The sequence below is a fragment of the Anabrus simplex genome, chromosome 1 (assembly GCF_040414725.1).
Source record: "Anabrus simplex isolate iqAnaSimp1 chromosome 1, ASM4041472v1, whole genome shotgun sequence".
In the NCBI taxonomy this organism is placed as follows: Eukaryota; Metazoa; Arthropoda; class Insecta; order Orthoptera; family Tettigoniidae; genus Anabrus; species Anabrus simplex.
This window is the reverse complement of record NC_090265.1, coordinates 146305652-146324520: the sequence shown is the minus strand read 5'-3', so window position 1 is coordinate 146324520 and position 18869 is coordinate 146305652.

The window sequence follows — 18869 nt, the reverse complement described above, 5'->3', positions numbered from 1 at the left end:
TTCTAAAGACGGAGAAATGGGACACTTGTTCTTGGTCGTTTTCCAAGAAATTAATGGAAAGTTTGGACCTAGAGTACAAGAAAGTATCAAAGCCTACATGGATGCCTTTAAATATGTCGTGATTGATTGTTCATCTTCCGGGAAAATGAGGAAAAGGCATGTACGTTACTGGTTTCAAAACGTTTTCCATCCGCAATTACAGGAAGACGGAAGAAATCTTCTTCTCATAGATTCATTCAGTAGCCAGGGCAAAAATGCACAACTTGTATCCCTGACGAACAAACCTGTATAAATTGAATACATACAGAAAGGAACTACGAACTTTGCTAGCCGTGTGATCTTGGACTCTTCCGACAACTAAAATGTTTAGTCCGTCGAATGGAAAACATTTGCCGGGTAAGGAATTTACACGGCCAGTCAAAATTAAAACCCAAAAACAGACTTTTCATTTTATCTAATCAAATACTAGCGCATAACCAATTACAAGCTGATTGTTTTGTACCAATGCTGAAATATGCTTGGAAAGCGGGTGACTATTCCATTACTGACAATATACCACAATTTCATTCTGTCTCACAAGCGAATTTTCATTATTTAACTGATAAAAAGTGTGCTGGAAATGATTGTACTATTTTTCGTTTATAAGGTGCGCACATTGTTGTCTTGTGTTTTGTTATTCACATTTTGTGTTAGATTTTCACTATCATGCCATGAACAATGGTGCAATGCCAGACTGTGTTAGAATAAAGTCATTTACTGAACACTTGGAATGTCATGATGATGCAGATGATATTTGATTATGTATTATTTGTATGTTAAGTAATGATTTGTAAACAATTTTATTGTTTATTTATTCCATAATGAATTCATCTTTGTAAATAAAATGTCCCAACCAACGTCAGTCTTCACCCGTAACCCCCTGTTTACAACTGTAGGCAGCCGTATGTGGTGGGGGAGAGAAGAGAACCGAAGGAGAGGAGAGGGAAGGCGAGGCAAGACAGCCGCTGGCTGTGAGCGCTGACGTATGCTGGCATGTACTGTACAATTCATTGCACGCACCGTCAACTTTGAGCTCCCAAATGGCACCTTAAAAAGGACCAGCGAAAAATTAGACTTCCACTACCTGTTCCAGCTTAAAAAGACCTTCACGAATATGTAAAAATCAAATCGAAATTCGCCGTCCGACTTCGTACCGTTCCCTCGTGAGCCACTCAGCCCGGCACACCAAAATGGATGGATAAGCGAGAGGTTGTCCGCCTCCGCAGCGTAACAGTTAGTGTTATTAGCTGCCGTCCTCGGGGCCCGGGTTCGATTCCTGGTACTGCCAGAAATTTGAGAATGGCAGGGGGGCTGGTATGTAGTTGAAATGGTATATGCAGCTCACCTCCATTGGGGTTGTGCCTGAAAAAAGCTGCACCACCTCAGGATGAGGAATATTACCATTTTTTCCATTTCTTTATAGTTTTTCACAACTCTACAAACCGAATGATCATTCACACGTAAACAAGGAAAAATCAATGCCTGGTGCGCTTTCACTTGTGAGAATGACCACTGGCCAGTCAATTGATTTTGGAAGAATACTGTGGCGCCATGTGGTGGCACTTTTTTTTTAATGATGTCCGACTCATTGGCTGAATGGTCAGCGTACTGGCCTTCGGTTCAGAGGGTCCTGGGTTGATTCCCAGCTGGGTCAGGGATTTTAACCTTCCTTGGTTAATTCCAATGGCTTGGGGGCTGGGTGTTTGTGCTGTCCCCAACATCCCTGCAACTCAATCACCACACAAAACACTATCCTCCACCACAATAACACGCACTTACCTACACATGGCAGATGCCGCCCACCCTCATCGGAGGGTCTGCCTTACAACGGCTGCACTTGGCAAGAAATAGCCACACAAAATTATAGCGAGAGGTTTATATGCTCTCAACTAGGCCCTAGCTAGAATTTGTTTCTTCAGGAAAACATGTTAAGAATAACGCGGAAATATTCAAATCATCTGTAGTTATTGACTATAACAAAGCAAAGCCTGGCATTGATGTATCTGATCAGCTATCGTCCTATAGTACATCTGTTCGAAAAATGTCAGATGGTATCACAAAATAGCAACAGAACTGCTCATTGGAACAAGCTTGGTGAATTGCATTCAGAAATTATCAAGCAGTGCTTAAGCTTCAGAAAATGTCCATCGCTACCTTCAAGGAGAAATGTGCTCTTGAACTGACATGCTTGTTGGGAGAAGTAGAAACACCTCATCACAATCACGGTATCCATCCCTTGCTGGAGCAGAAGAAACTGAAAAGGCTAGAAATTCTACATGGAAGAGAAGAAAATACTGCAGCATATGTTACAAAAAGGCTAACAAAACTGGAGGTAGAGGCTGCAAGGAAAGTGCAGAAAGTAACAACATACTGTAAACATTGCCCAGACAAAGCATTCTTATGCAAACCTCGCTATGAGTTCCTTCACAAGTGATGTGTATTGTGCAAAAACTGTTATCCTTTCATATCATTTATACAAAGGTTGGAATTTAAATAGTGGCAACTATTTATTTACAACAGATACAAAAGAGTTACATGTTAGCAACCTTTACTGTCCTTCAATGTAGTCACCAGCATTCTGTATAACCCATTGCCAGTGATGTAGAAGTTGTAGTATACCTTTAGCAGAGCCTGTTCTGTTGATGGTGCGAATGGAGTGGTCTACTGCCTGTCAAATCTCTGCAACAGTTCTGAGCTCACGAATCGTCTGGTTTTGAGCAATGTCCAGTAACGCGGCAAGAGCATGCACTTCTTCTTCACTCGTAGGACACCTGCCCGATGAATGTCCGCCACAATTTGCCGACCATCGTTGAAGGCTTTTATCCAACGTGCCACTTTTTTGTAAGGCAACGCAGATTCCCCACAAGCCTCTTGAAGGCCTTGATGACACTGTTGTGCTGTACGACCTCTGGCATATTCAATCTTGATCCAACTCCGTTATTCCTTTTTGGAAAACATAATGACAATGTTATGTTAGACCAGTAGCTCACACGTGACTGTGTTTCTCTCGCTTGTGCGCACGCAGGTGATGTGAGAAGGGCAAGTCCATTTGCTCTGAGGTAAAGTAGGTATGTAACTAAAGTGTGCTATCAGCGACAATATTAGATTCCGTCCAGTAACGCGGCAAGAGCATGCACTTCTTCTTCACTCGTAGGACACCTGCCCGATGAATGTCCGCCACAATTTGCCGACCATCGTTGAAGGCTTTTATCCAACGTGCCACTTTTTTGTAAGGCAACGCAGATTCCCCACAAGCCTCTTGAAGGCCTTGATGACACTGTTGTGCTGTACGACCTCTGGCACATTCAATCTTGATCCAACTCCGTTATTCCTGTTTGGAAAACATAATGACAATGTTATGTTAGACCAGTAGCTCACACGTGACTGTGTTTCTCTCGCTTGTGCGCACGCAGGTGATGTGAGAAGGGCAAGTCCATTTGCTCTGAGGTAAAGTAGGTATGTAACTAAAGTGTGCTATCAGCGACAATATTAGATTCCGTTGTATAACGTCTCCACAGCAGTGTTGCCACTATTTAAGTTCCAACCCTCGTGTACTATGTCGTAAGTTCAATGATTAGCATGATATATCGTCATCTGGGTTGTTTCCTTTTGTCATTTTAACTTTTTTTAGAACAATGGAACACTGTATCTAATAAAACTAATTTCTGAAGTTATGTAACAATAGTATGTAAGAATAAAGCAATAATAGACTCCAATCTACATCATTTTCCTAGCCATTAAGAACTGAATTCTGATGATTGCGTATGTTAGTGGAATTCCACTGTCTGTTGCGCAATGTACAGCATGCTGAGAAAGGAATGGACACTGCTGCAGTCTATGAACACCTTAGGTGAACAAACAATGCAATACAACATCGAAGAGTAGTACCAGTTTCGTGCGACAGCCTAAAGTTGAGAAACATGGACTCAGTACTGTATCACCCCATGAGGGGTGATATATGATATTTTGTATGAGCATTCATCACCCTACAAGGGGCAACATCACCTTCAATGTGTTAGTTTTATAGTTTTGTAGTTTTATAGTTTTATTTTGTAAACATAGAATTCACTTGACTAAGTCGTTCAAATATAAGTCACTTATAAGTTGGGACTGACAGAACATCCTGCCTCAACTGTTAACTGTCCAGCTCCATGGCTAAATGGTTAGCGTGCTGGCCTTTGGTCCAGAGGGTGAGGGTTTCGATTCCCAGCCGGGTTGGATATTTTAACCTTAAATGGTTAATTCCCTCGGCTCGAGGACTGGGTGTTTGTGCTGTCCCCAACATCCCTGCAACTCACACACCACACATAACACTATCCTCCACCACAATGACACGCAGTTACCTATACATGGCAGATGTAGGCCATCCTCATCGGAGAGTATGCCTTACAAGGGCTACACTCAGCTAGAAATAGCCACACAAAATCATTTTAACTGTTAACTGTTTACCTTTAATATATTTTGTACCGGGAGGTACACCTCAATGCCGCACATTCAAAATTAGCGCCTAAATGAACTCCTCTATTGGTAAAACAGTGAAAGTGAAACTACACCAACTTGGAACTTTAATCAGAAGATGTCACCACTAAAATATTGAGTAATTTTGTTATTGTGCAGTTTCCTAACCTGGGTGAATTTCTCCTTGTTTTGTTTGCCATTCATCAAGAAGTTTGGACATTTTTCTACAAATGACACCACTAAAAAATTTATGATCATGCCCTCTGGTGCAAAGTGAAAGAAATAATTTAAAGAAGTTCTGTATTTCTAGGTTTTTGTAACTGATTGATGTTCATTTATTTTTGGGTTGGCAATATTTCCTTTTTCCTTCCGCCAGTTTTGAATCTAGCCAATCACTATTCTTGGCCAATTGATCATCATCTATCTGAGTGTGTGTGTGCTTAAGCGGGAGGCCTCTTTCGTCAGCAGCAGAACATCTATAAGGTAATGGCCACATAAACTATGTCTTTCTTGTTGTAGCTACCTCAGCAGATTATCAATCAATCAATCAATCAATCAATCAATACTGATCTGCATTTAGGGCAGTCGCCCAGGTGGCAGATTCCCTATCTGTTGCTTTCCTAGCCTTTTCCTAAATGATTTCAAAGAAATTGGAAATTTATTGAACATTTCCATTGGTAAGTTATTCCAATCCCTAACTCCTCTTCCTATAAATGAATATTTGCCCCAGTTTGTCCTCTTGAATTCCAACTTTATCTTCATATTGTGATCTTTCCTACTTTTATAAACACCACACAAACTTATTTGTCTACTAATATCATTCCGCTGACAGCTCGGAACATACCACTTAGTCGAGCAGCTCTCCTTCTTTCTCTCAATTCTTCCCAGCCCAAACTTTGCAACATTTTTGTAACGCTACTCTTTTGTCAGAAATCACCCAGAACAAATCGAGCGCTTTTCTTTGCATTTTTTCTAGTTCTTGAATCAGGTAATCCTGGTGAGCGTCCCATACACTGGAACCATACTCTAGTTGGGGTCTTACCAGAGACTTATATGCCCTCTACTTTACATCCTTACTACAATCCCTAAACACCCTCATAACCATGTGCAGAGATCTGTACCCTTTATTTACAATCCCATGTATGTGATTACCCCAATGAAGATCTTTCCTTATATTAACACCTTGATACTTACAATGATCCCCAAAAGGAACTTTCACCCCATCAATGCAGTAATAAAAACTGAGAGGACTTTTCCTATTTGTGAAAGTCACAACCTGACTTTTAACCCCGTTTATCAACATACCATTGCCTGCTGTCCATCTCACAACATTTTTGAGGTCACGTTGCAGTTGCTCACAATCTTGTAACATTTATTACTCTATAGAGAATAACATCATCCACAAAAAGCCTTACCTCCGATTCCACTCCTTTACTCATATCATTTATATATATAAGAAAACATAAAGGTCCGATAATACTGCCTTGAGGAATTCCCCTCTTAATTATTACAGGGTCAGATAAAGCTTCACCTACTCTAATTCTCTGAGATCTATCTTCTAGAAATATAGCAACCCATTCAGTCACTCTTTTGTCTAGTCCAATTGCACCCATTTTTGCCAGTAGTATCCCATGATCCACCCTATCAAATGCTTTAGACAGGTCAATCGTGATACAGTCCATTTGACCTCCTGAATCCAAGATATCTGCTATATCTTGCTGGAATCCTACAAGTTGAGCTTCAGTGGAATAACCTTTCCTTAAACCAAACTGCCGTCTATCAAACCAGTTATTAATTTCACAAACATTTCTAATATAATCAGAAATAATGCCTTCCCAAAACTTACATACAATGCATGTCAAACTTACTGGCCTGTAATTTTCAGCTTTATGTCTATCACCCTTTCCTTTATACACAGGGGCTACTATAGCAACTCTCCATTCATCTGGTATAGCTCCTCCGACCAAATAATCAAATAAGTACTTCAGATATGGTACCGGTACCGGTACTATATCCCAACCCATTGTCTTTAGTATATCCCCAGAAATCCCATCAATTCCAGCCGCCTTTCTAGCTTTCAACTTTTGTATCTTATTGTAGATGTCATTGTTATCATATGTAAATTTTAATACTTCAAAAGCCTTAGTCTCCTCCTCTATCTGGACATTATCCTTGTAACCTACAATCTATACGAGTCACTTCAGTGGTTTGGAAATAGCCCCTGTTTCATCGGCCTAGAGCCCTTTAGGTTTTTAAGTGTTCATTATCTTGGAGCGCGGTGTGCCTCCATTCACCTTGTGTTTGGGCCAGTTATCTAACCTGTTCTTTTTCATGAAGGCCCAGTAGGTTGGGTATTAAATAGCCCTGTATTACATTATCTTTTAATTTGTAAGTTGTGCCTTGAGGGGCCAGTGATTGTAATTTTCTGATAATGCCTTGAAGAGGCTAGAAGATACTGAGAGCCTGTTTGCTCTTTTTCAAAGTTTTTTGTAAGATTAATGAATGCCTCTGGGAGGCTTAAGATAGTGATTTAGGGAGCAAGTGCTCTTGATTTAGGGGATTTCTGCCCTTAACTAGGTAATACCACTTCCATTTTAAAAATTATAAAAGTAGGGGCTAGAAACCCAAAATTGTAAAGGTTCTGAATCTTGGATTTTTCCCAATCTGGTTTCAAGTTTGGCATTGTACCTAATATGCTTTTACGTTAACCAAGTGAAAATTGTTAAGTTGTTGTTTTCTGAAAAAATATAACCTTCCGTTCAAGTTTTAAAATTAATTTTGATATTGTAGTTAGACCCATTCACCTCAGCACCTTCTTTAACCTCTTTCTGCTCCATGGGTAACCCCGTAACAAGTGGTAGCAGAGCATGGTTGAATGGGTCTCAGTTAAGCTCTTTTGATGGCTAAAACATAGAATCCGCACCAAACTCTAAGAATTTTTCTTTGTCGCTGGAAATTTTCTAAATTTGTAAATTTTCTATCATCGTGTCTGGCCCTCGTGAAGTCCTCTATCCCGGATACTTGCGCAAGGAGGAATTAATCTATGAATTACTTATTAGGAATGTTTAATCTGGAGGCACGGTTGCGGCAGATACCACCAAACTTAAAGAGTCATTGGAATGACCTATTTGTATCCCAAATTTGGGGCAAAAAGAAATTGATGAGGCTCTGTCCATTATCACCGACAATACCACTGAGCTAACATCTGTAGTAAGTTTTTTTGAAGTAAGTGATCCATCTCCTAATCAGTTTAAAAGAGTGCAGGCAAGATTATTCTATTTTTATAATAGGGTTACGGACCTATTGTCTCTCAAATTTAGTTGACCATCTATCAAAAATGTCAAATAGAGTCAATCAATTGTTGTCTGGGGCAGCTGCTCCCAAAACCAACCAAGCCCCTGCGATAAACATTGGGAGTGAGGAAGATTCTTCCAAGATGGTAGAAAGTAGAAAATCTGCAGCAACACAACAAACATCTGCCCAATTGGAAACAGAGTCTGGTCATTCAAAACAAAATCCACCTTTCTTTTTAAATAATGCTGTGTCTGAAGCTTCTCAACCCCCTAGGCCATCACCAATTATGTCACCCTGTTTTAGTAGTCTTCTCCATCCACTGGCTAAGTTGCTTAGGGAAATTTCAAAATTTTCAGTAAATTCCACTAATGATGTAATTTCTTTTCTCAGGTTTTTAGTTGAATTTCAGGATCGCACACTAGTGCTTTCTCTCTCTCACTCCCAAATTCTTCAAATCATGTACCCGTATTCAGTAGGTGTCCTCTCAGACAAAATAGTTAAGGCTATATTGGAAAGAAATACAAACTTTGGATAACTCCATCCTGTCCTTATGGCCCTACTCGTGCATAACCAATGACCTTTTAATCTCTACAGAGGAGTGTCTTGTCATGAGCCAACAGATGTGAAGGTTGCCTATGCTGCTGAATAGTGACTGCAGGTCAGTGCTCGCCCAGCTCTCACGGGACATGTTTCTGTTATACTAGCATTAAAGTGCACTAGCTCTGTGCTTTGTATGTCACTGCACATGACTTGACAACACCAAGGTATGCACTGCTGGAAACCAGGCCTAAATAACCAATGCTGCTGGCTGTTGTATGCTGAATGTTGCACTCCATTCAGTTATGACTGTTAAGCTTTGATACTCCAGCAACAATGCATTTACATTTTTCTCTCTCACTCTCACCCTGTTCTCTGACATTCCAATTGATGGAACTAGTGCTCATATTACTTGGTTTCCAAGGTCTTACTTCAACTTTTTGTACTCTAATGCTGAAAATGTGGTGGTTTCTTTGAGTGATGAAATTAAAGTATTTAGGGCAATCAGCCCACAGACTGCAGAGTGTTATCAGTTACTTTTGAGTTTGGAGTGAAGAATGTTTAGTGTTACTGCTATACATCTCAAAGTGCCTCCTGCACACTGTTCCTTCTTCTGTTTCTGGTGGTGGTGATTATTGCTTTATGAGGAAGTGCAACAGGGCAACCATCCTTTATTACCAACACTAATCAGAAGGAAAATGGAAGAAGTCCAACACTTTGAAAAATGAAGGTATCAGAGTGTTATCAGTTAATTATGAATTTGGACAGAAGTATATTTAGTGAACGACCTGCATGAGCAGAAACATATCTTGAAGAAGAAGAAGGCAATTTCATGCTACTGCTACACGTCTCAAAGTGCCTCCTGCACTGCCTATAAAATTATGCAGATCATGGAAAACATCAGAAGTTGAATTCTTACACCCTTATGTTTGCAGAGTACACCAGCCATGATGTGTAATCAGTAAGCCACTGATATTGAAATAATAGGAAGATTTCCTACTCTTTCATCTGATGAAGTGGTAAGTCATCAGTTTCACAAAAAAGCAATGCAAGAAACTATAGGACTTTTCTTTCCTGCTTGTGTTTAATTTTTTTCTGGTAAGCACAATATATCTGCTGCACCACACTAACGGACATGCTTTTTATCATGTCCATGAAGTTACTTGACTTATTCACAGCCTCCTGGTGCCAAGATAATCTCATATGCTCACGCGCTGATTTATGGAAAGCATGTACTATAAATGCACCTGGAATACCACAATGCAACATCGGTTAAAATATCATGCAGTTTCGACACAAAGCACTCTTTTGTTTAGTGGAGTACACCAGCCATAATGCGTAATACGTAAGCCATTGATATTGGAATGATAGACAGATTTCCTACTCCATCATCTGATTTGAAATCCATAATTATGTTGCTGGAGGTAAGCAGGTATTGTTTACTGTTTATAAGTTCATATCTTAAGTTGTTGCTCATTGACTGATTGGTGTTTAAACAACACCCTACATTTAGAACATGAACAGAATGATTATTATGCTCATTCATTGATTTTTCGAAGCATGCTACTCCTTCTGTTACTGGTGGTGGTGATTATTGCTTTAAAAACATCAATCAGAAGGAAAATGGAAGAAGTTCAACACTTTGAAAAATGAAGGTATCAGCAAAAGAAAAAACTAAGGTCACAAAGGTGAAAATGAACAACTCTCTAGGCCTAGTATCATTGGGGTTGGAAAAGAACAAGAGTTGACCAAGGGAGGTTGCATAGGAGAGATGAAAGTAAGGATAAGGAGCCTGGCAGAAGTAAGTAAGCAAGCAAAAGCAATACTAGGACCCAACTAAAGGCCCTGTGGTCTCCATCCCAGACTCCCGAGTTAAGAGCCCCTGTGAGCCCTTTTGTTGCCTCTTACATTATTCAACTAACAGGGGGATTCTACTACTGGGTCAACACTAACACAAATAGGATTATCCTTAATTATGATAATTCCCCAATGTTCCTTGTTACGGTCAAGATACGAGAAGTGCAGCATGTAAGTGTACCTAAAATACTGAATGAATATTGACAATATCACAATATAATTCACAAACTTAATAAAAACAAAATTATAAATAAGAAGCATGGATATATTTTTAAACTCTTGTACTCAGAAGATATATTTAAACTTGGAAATTATTATTATTATTATTATTATTATTATTATTATTATTATTATTATTATTATTATTATTATTATTATTATTATTATTATTATTATTATTATTATTGTACCGGTTGGTACACCTATACTCCGCCTATTTGAATGTTCCGCCTTAACTTACCTCTCTACTGGAGAAACCCGGAACTTTAACAACTGAACTAACTCTACTGTTTATCAGAAGATGTCACTGTGTGTTTTTGATTTGCTTTTGTTTTTCATTGATCAAGAAGTGTGGACATTCTCTAACAGATGTCTCTACCAAAAACTATGATAATGCGCTCTGGTGTGAAGGAATGAACTTTCTTGGAGAGATTTTGTATTCATAAGTTCTCTCTTTACCAAATTTTGTTCTGTCATTTGTGGGTTGGCAATATTAATCCTTTCTTTCCGCCTGTTTTGAATGTAGCCAATCAGGAAATTCTGTAATTAATTTTCGGCCAATCGGGGCTTTCTTCTCCAATTTTGTATGTAACTGTGTACTGTAGCCAACAAAAGTTTGAGGGCGGGTTGTTATCATTCATGAAAGGTCTCGAACTTTCCACGAGAGTATAAAAACTGCTGATTTTCTTGTCTCCGGGCCACTCTTATAACATCTTGCTCAGTGTGTGAATATGTAGCAGGGGGCGGGAAACGCCTCGTTCTTCAGGCAGACGTTCTTCAACAAGGTAATGGCCTTTTAACATCTGAATTTCTTGCTAGCTCAGCAGTTTAACTCTCGGGGAAGGTTCGAAACCTTTAATATGTAACCCATCTCTTTAAAATGTAAATCCCTTTTCACTCTATGTAAAAACTACAATTTCTTTAACTGTAATTCGGGGATAGAGAGTGCTTTACCCTCTTGAGCTCCCCTTCATTTTTGGAAATTGAGGTGACTACGTTTTCGTAACCGTTTTTCTCTTCCTTCTTAATGTGTTAAATTTATTTCGCAGACTAGTCACCTCCATACATTGGGATCAGCCCCTGTATTATCGGCCTAGCACCACATAGGTTTTAACAAACTTTAGTGTAGGAGTGCAAGTACTCGCCTTGATTCATCTTTGTGTTTGGGCCATTTAATTAACCTTTAATTTGCTATTCAGGCCTCATAGGTTGGGTACTAGATACCCCTGTGACCTTATAATTGTGCCTTGAGAGGCAGTTTTGAGGAATGTTTGTTGTTGTATTTAACAGATGTGAGAAATTGAGAGCAGGCTAGCTCTTTCTGATGTGATAGATGTGCCTCTAGGAGGCCCAATATGTGTCTTTGGAGCTAACGCTCCCAGTAATGAAGGGGTTTTCTGCCCTTTGGTAATTTGTGGTTGTGAGCTGAGAGCTCAGACTTTGGGGCTCGTAGCCCAGAATTTGTAAGGTTGCATTGTACCTGATTGCTCTTTGTTATTTCACCTAGTGAGAATTGTTAACCGTTGTTATCTGTTGAAAATATAACCTTTATTTAAATTTTAAATTCATCTTTAAGACTTGTAGTTAGACCCATTCCAGCTCGCACCTTCTTTCACCTCTGCCTTCCATGGATAACTCTGTAACAATTATTATTGTTATTGTTATTATTATTATTATTATTATTATTATTATTATTATTATTATTATTATTATTATTATTATTATTATTATTATTATCCTGTTTCAAGTTATGCTAAAACAAGTTACCTCCTATGCAAACCATGTAACCTTGCCGCGGTGGGGAGGCTTGCGCGTCCCAATGAAGCAGACAGCCGAGCCACAGGTGCAACCATATCGGATGGGTATCTGTTGAGAGACCAAAATAACGAATGGTTCATGAAAAGGGCAGTAGCAGCCTTTCCGAAGTTGCAACTTTCGGAAGTACCAACACAGTTGGGGATGTGTGGGACCTGGTAAATGCAGCACAGGTGAAATTTAAGGAAGCAGAGATTGTTATCAGTGGAATACTGTGTAGGAGGGATACTGACTGGAAGGTGATTGGGGATTTAAATGAGACTATGGAGTGGGTATGTGGGAAACTGGGAGTGAGATTTCAAGATCCTAATGGGTGGGTAGGAGATAGGGATCTGCACTCAGATGGCCTTCACTTAAACCGCAGTGGTAGATATAAATTAGGAAATTTGTTTAGAAGGGTTATAGGAAGGTACATTCAGGGAAACAGGGTGGCCTAGGGAGCGGTGTTAATGGAACAGGGAACTGGAAATCAAGTAGGGATGACATAAAACTGTTAGTGCTCAACTGCAGAAGTATTGTGAAGAAAGGAATAGAATTAAGTAATTTAATGGATATATACTTTAATACTTACCAGATATTGTAATAGGAGTTGAATCATGGCTGAGAAATGATATAATGGATGCAGAAATTTTCTCACGGAACTGGAGGGTGTATTGTAGAGATAGGATAGGAATGGTAGGAGGGGGAGTATTCATTCTGGTGAAAGAAGAATTTGTAAGCTACGAAAAAGTTAAAGATGACAAACACGACATTCTAGGGGTAAGGCTCACCTCTAAAGATAATAGGCAATTTGATGTCTTTGGAGTGTACAGACCAGGAAAGGGTAGCGCAGATGCTGATTCAGAATTATTTGATAAGATAATCAGCTATGTGGGAAATGATAAAGAAAGGAATGTGATTGTAATGGGTGATCTCAATTTACCAAATGTCAATTGGGAAGGTAATGCGAACGACAGGAAACATGACCAACAAATGGCAAATAAGTTAATACGGGAAGGGCACCTGATTCAGAAAGTGATGGAACCAACTATAGGGAAGAATATTCTGGATATGGTGCTGGTAAAACCAGATGAGCTCTATAGAGCAACCGAAGTAATAGATGGTATTAGTGATCACGAGCTGTTTTTGTGGTAATTCAAAATAAATGTGAAAGAAAGGAAGATATTAAAATTAGGACTATTAGGCAGTACCATAGCTGATAAAGCAGGCATGAGGGAGCTTTTAATAAGTAACTATGATCGGTGGAAAACAGTAAATAAAAATGTAAACAGACTCTAGGATGGGTTTAAAGAAATTGTTGAGGAATGCAAAAACATGTTTGTATCTTTAAGGGAGGTAAGGAATGGTAAAGACCCACCTTATTATAATAGAGAAATAAAGAGACTAACAAGGAGGTGCAGACTGGAAAGAAATAGAGTTAGAAATGGCTGTGGAAGTAAGGAGAAATTGAAGGAACTTACTATAAAATTGAATCTAGCAAAGAAGGCAGCTAAGGATAACTTGATGGCAAGCATAATTGGCAGTCATACAAATTTTAGTGAAAAATGGAAGGGTATGTATAGGTATTTTAAGGCTGAAACGTCCGACTCGTTGGCTGAATGGTCAACGTACTGGCCTTCGGTTCAGAGGGTCCCGGGTTTGATTCCCGGCCGGGTCGAGGATTTTAACCTTCATTGGTTAATTCCAATCGCCCGGGGGCTGGGTGTTTGTGCTGTCCCTAACATCCCTGCAAATCACACACCACTCATAGCACTATCCCCCACCACAATAACACGCAGTTACCTACACATGGCAGATGCCGCCCACCCTCATCGGAGGGTCTGCCTTACAAGGGCTGCACTCGGCTAGAAATAGCCACATGAAATTAAATTAAAATTAAGGCAGAAACAGGTTCCAAGAAGGACATTCCAGAAATATTAATGAACAAGGGGAGTGTGTATGTGAGGATCTTCAAAAGGCAGAAGTATTCAGTCAGCAGTATGTAAAGAGTGTTGGTTACAAGGATAATGTCCAGATAGAGGAGGAGACCTATGCTAAAGAAGTATTCAAATTTACATATGATAACAATGACATCTACAATAAGATACAAAAGTTGATAACTAGAAAAGCAGCTGGAATTAAGATTTCTGGGGATATACTAAAGACAATTGGTTGGGATATAGTACCATATCTGAAGTACTTGTTTGATTATTGTTTGCATGAAGGAACTTTACCAAATTAATGGAGAATTGCTATAGTAGCCCCTGTATATAAAGGAAAGGGTGATACACATAAAGCTGAAAATTACAGGCCAGTCAGTTTGACATGCATTGTATGTAAGCTTTGGGAAAGCATTCTTTCTGATTATATAAGACATGTTTGTGAAATTAATAACTGGTTTGATAGAAGGCAGTTTGTGTTTAGGAAGGTTATTCCACTGAAGACCAACTTGTAGGATTCCAGCAGATATCCCGGATTCCGGAGGTCATTTGGACTGTATCGTGATTGACCTGTCTAAGGCATTTGATAGGGTAGAGATCATGGGAGACTACTGGCAAAAATGAGTGCAACTGGACTTGATAAAAGAGTGACTGAATGGGTGGCTCTGTTTCTAGAAAATAGAACTCAGAGAATTAGAGTAGGTGAAGCTTTATCTGTCCCTGTAAAAATTAAGAGGGGAATTCCTCAAGGCAGTATTATTGGACCTTTATGTTTTCTTATATATATCAATGATATGTGTAAAGAAGTGGAATCAGAGATAAGGCTTTTTGCAGATGATGTTATTCTGTACAGAGTAATAAATAAGTTACAAGATTGTGAGCAACTGCAAAATAACCTCAATAATGTTGTGAGATGGACAGTAGGCAATGGTATGATGATAAACGGGGATAAAAGTCAGGTTGTGAGTTTCACAAATAGGAAAAGTCCTCTCAGTTTTAATTACTGCGTTGATGGGGTGAAAGTTCCCTTTGGGGATCATTGTAAGTACGGTATCAAGGTGTTAATATAAGGAAAGATCTTCATTGGGGTAATCACATAAATATGATTATAAATAAAGGATACAGATCTCTGTACATGGTAATGAGGGTATTTAGGGGTTGCAGTAAGGATGTAAAGCAGAGAGCATATTTGTCTCTGGTGAGATCCCAACTAGAGTATGGTTCCAGTGTATGGGACCCTCACCAGGATTACTTGATTCAGGAACTGGAAAAAAGAAAGGCAGCTTGGTTTGTTCAGGGCGATTTCTGACTAAAGAGTTGTGTTACAAAAATGTTGCAAAGTTTGGGCTGGGAAGACTTGGGAGAAAGGAGACGAGTTGCTCGACTAAGTGGTATGTTACATGTTATAAACCTCATTTTAGGTCCATATTGAAAATTTACAGTGATATGTTCCGAGCTGTCAATGGAGGGATGGCGTGGGAGGACATCAGTAGACGAACAAGTTTGAGTGGTGTCTTTAAAAGTAGGAAAGAGCACAATATGAAGATAAAGTTGGAATTCAAGAGGACAAATTGGGGAAGATATTTGTTTATAGTAAGGGGAGTTAGGTATTGGAATAACTTACCAAGGGAGATATTCAATAAATTTCCAAATTCTTTGCAATCATTTAAGAAAAGGCTAGGAAAACAACAGATAGGGAATCTGCTACGTAGGTGACTGCCCTAAATGCAGATCAGTTGTGACTGATTGATTGATTGATTGATTGATTGATTGATTGATTGATTGATTGATTGATTGATTGATTGATTGATTGATTGATTGATTGATTGATTGATTGACTGATTGATTGCAACGGCAGCAGTCTAGATGATTGGCTGATATGGCCTTGTAATAATACTCAACATGGCTTAGCAGTGTCGATACTGCTAGACAGCTGAAAGCCACAGGAAACTACAGCCTTAACTAACTCCCGAGGACATGCAGCTCTCTCTGTATGAATGATGTACTGATGATGGTTTCCTCCCGGGTAAAATATTCTGGAGGTAAAATAGTCCCCCATTCAGATCTCCGGGTGGGGACTACATGAGAGGGGGCGATCATCAGAAAGATGGATACTGATATTCTGCAAGTCGGAGTGTGTAATGTTAGAAGTTTGAATCACTGTGGTAGGTTAGAGAATCTGAAAAGGGAGATGGATAGATTAAAGTTAGGTGTAGTTGGTATAAGTGAAGTACGTTGGCAGGAAGAACAGGATTTTTGGTCAGGCGACTACAGAATTATCAACACAAAATTAAACAGGGGAAATGCAGGAGTTGGTATAAGAATGAATAAGAAGATAGGGGAGCGGATGAGTTACTATGACCAGCATAGTGAAAGAATTATTGCCGTGAAGATAGACACCAAACCAATGCCCACCACAACAGTGCAGGTCTGCAGGCCTACTAGTTCAGCGGATGATGATGAAATCGAAAGAATATGTGAAGAGATAGAAGATTTAATAGAATATATAAAAGGTGACGAGAATCTAATTGTGATGGGAGACTGGAATGCAGTGGTAGGCTAAGGAAGAGAAGGTAATACAGTAGGACAATTCAGATTGGGACAAAGGAACGAAAGAGGAAGTAGCTGGTTGAATTCTGCACTGATCATAATTTAGTCCTTGCCAATACTTGGTTCAAACACCACAAATGATGGCTGTATACGTGGATGAGACCTGGAGACACTAGAAGGTATCAAATAGACTTCATTATGATTAGGCAGAGATTCAGAAACCAGGTGTTGATTTGCATAACTTTCCCAGGAGCAGACGTGGACTCTGACCACAACTTGTTGGTCATGAAATGCCATCTGAAGTTGAAGAAATTGAACAAAGGAAGAAATGCAACAAGATGGAATCTAGACAAGTTGAATGAAAAGAGTGTGAGGGATTGTTTCAAGGAACATGTTGCACAAGGACTAAATGAAAAGGCTGAAGGAAACAAATAGAAAGAGTGAATAGTCATGAAAAATGAAGTCAGTAGGACTACTGAAGAAATGTTTAGGAAGAAAGAAAAGATCAACTAAGAATCAGTGGATAACACAGGAGATACTAGACCTGATTGATGAAAGATGAAAATAACAGAATGCTAGAAATTAGGAGGGCCAAAAAGAATACAGACAATTAAATACTGAAGTGGATAGAAAGTGCATGGTAGCTAAGGAAGAATGGCTGAAGGAGAAGTGCAAGGATGTTGAAGGTTGTATGGTCCTAGGAAAGGTAGATGCAGCATACAGAAAAATCAAGGAAACATTTGGACAAAGGCTAGTGGCTTTACGTCACACCAATACAGATAGGTCTTATGGTGACGATGGGAGCGGAAAGGCCTAGGAGTTGGAAGGAAACAGCCATGGCCTTAGTTAAGGTACAGCCCCAGCATTTGCCTGGTGTGAAAATGGGAAACCACAGAAAACCATCTTCAGGGCTGCCAACAGTGGGATTGGAACCCACTATCTCCTGGATACAAGCTCACAGCCGCGCACCCCTAACTGCACGGCCAACTCGCCTGTTTTAGGAGAAAGGAAACCTAGGTGTATGAATATTAATAGGTCGGATTGAAAGCCACTTCTAGGGAAAGAAGACAAAGCAGAAAGATGGCAGGAACATATCCAACAGTTGTATCAAGGTAAAGATGTAGGTGATTTGGTTCTGGAACAAGAAGAGGCTGTTGATGCTAATGAAAAGGGAGACCCAATTTTGAAGTCAGAGTTTGACAGAGTTGTGAGAGACCTAAATGGGAACAAGGCACCTGGAATTGATGACATTCCCACTGAATGACTGACTTAGGAGAAACCATCATGGCAAAATTATTCCATTGAGTGTGTAAGATGTATGAGGCAGGAGAAGTGCTATTCGATTTTTGACAGAATGTTGTTATGCCTATTCCCAAGAAAGCTGGTGCTAACAAGTGTGAAAACTACCGCACCGTTACTTTAGTATCTCAAGCCTGCAAAATGTTAACACGTATATTTACAGAAGAATGGAAAGACAAGTTGAAGCTGAGTTGGGAGAAGAACAATTTGGCTTCAGAAGAAATGTAGGAACACGTGAAGCAACCAGCGCCTCGTCTTAGGTCTGACACCAGACTCCTCAGTGTGGGATGTGCCAGACCCCACCCACCGACGCTGGGGTGTATGCAGGTGAACTTATCAGAAGCCTATTTAAGAGGCACACGTCTGATCTTAGAGGTGGAAATTCTAAGTTCCCATGGAGGGAATTAGATATTTTTCCACCAACAGAGCATATCAAAAATCAGATCAAAAATTAGATGTATGGCCTTCAGGCGCCCGCTCTATCAACCAGCGCCTCGTCTTAGGTCTGACACCAGACTCCTCAGTGTGGGATGTGCCAGACCCCACCCACTGACGCTGGGGTGTATGCAGGTGAACTTATCAGAAGCCTATTTAAGAGGCACAGTCCGATAACCGCATACAGGAGATAAAACTCCACAATGGAATTAATGCCCGCCTAGCAATTTTGAATGGAAATTCTTAAGTTCCCATGGAGGGAATAAGATATTTTTCCACCAATAGAGCATATCAAAAATCAGATCAAAAATTGGTGGAAAAATATCTAATTCCTTCCATGGGAACTTAGAATTTCTATTCGGAATTGCTAGGCGGGCATTAATTCCATTGTGGAATTTTATCTCCTGTATGCGGTTATTGGACTGTGCCTCTTAAATAGGCTTCTGA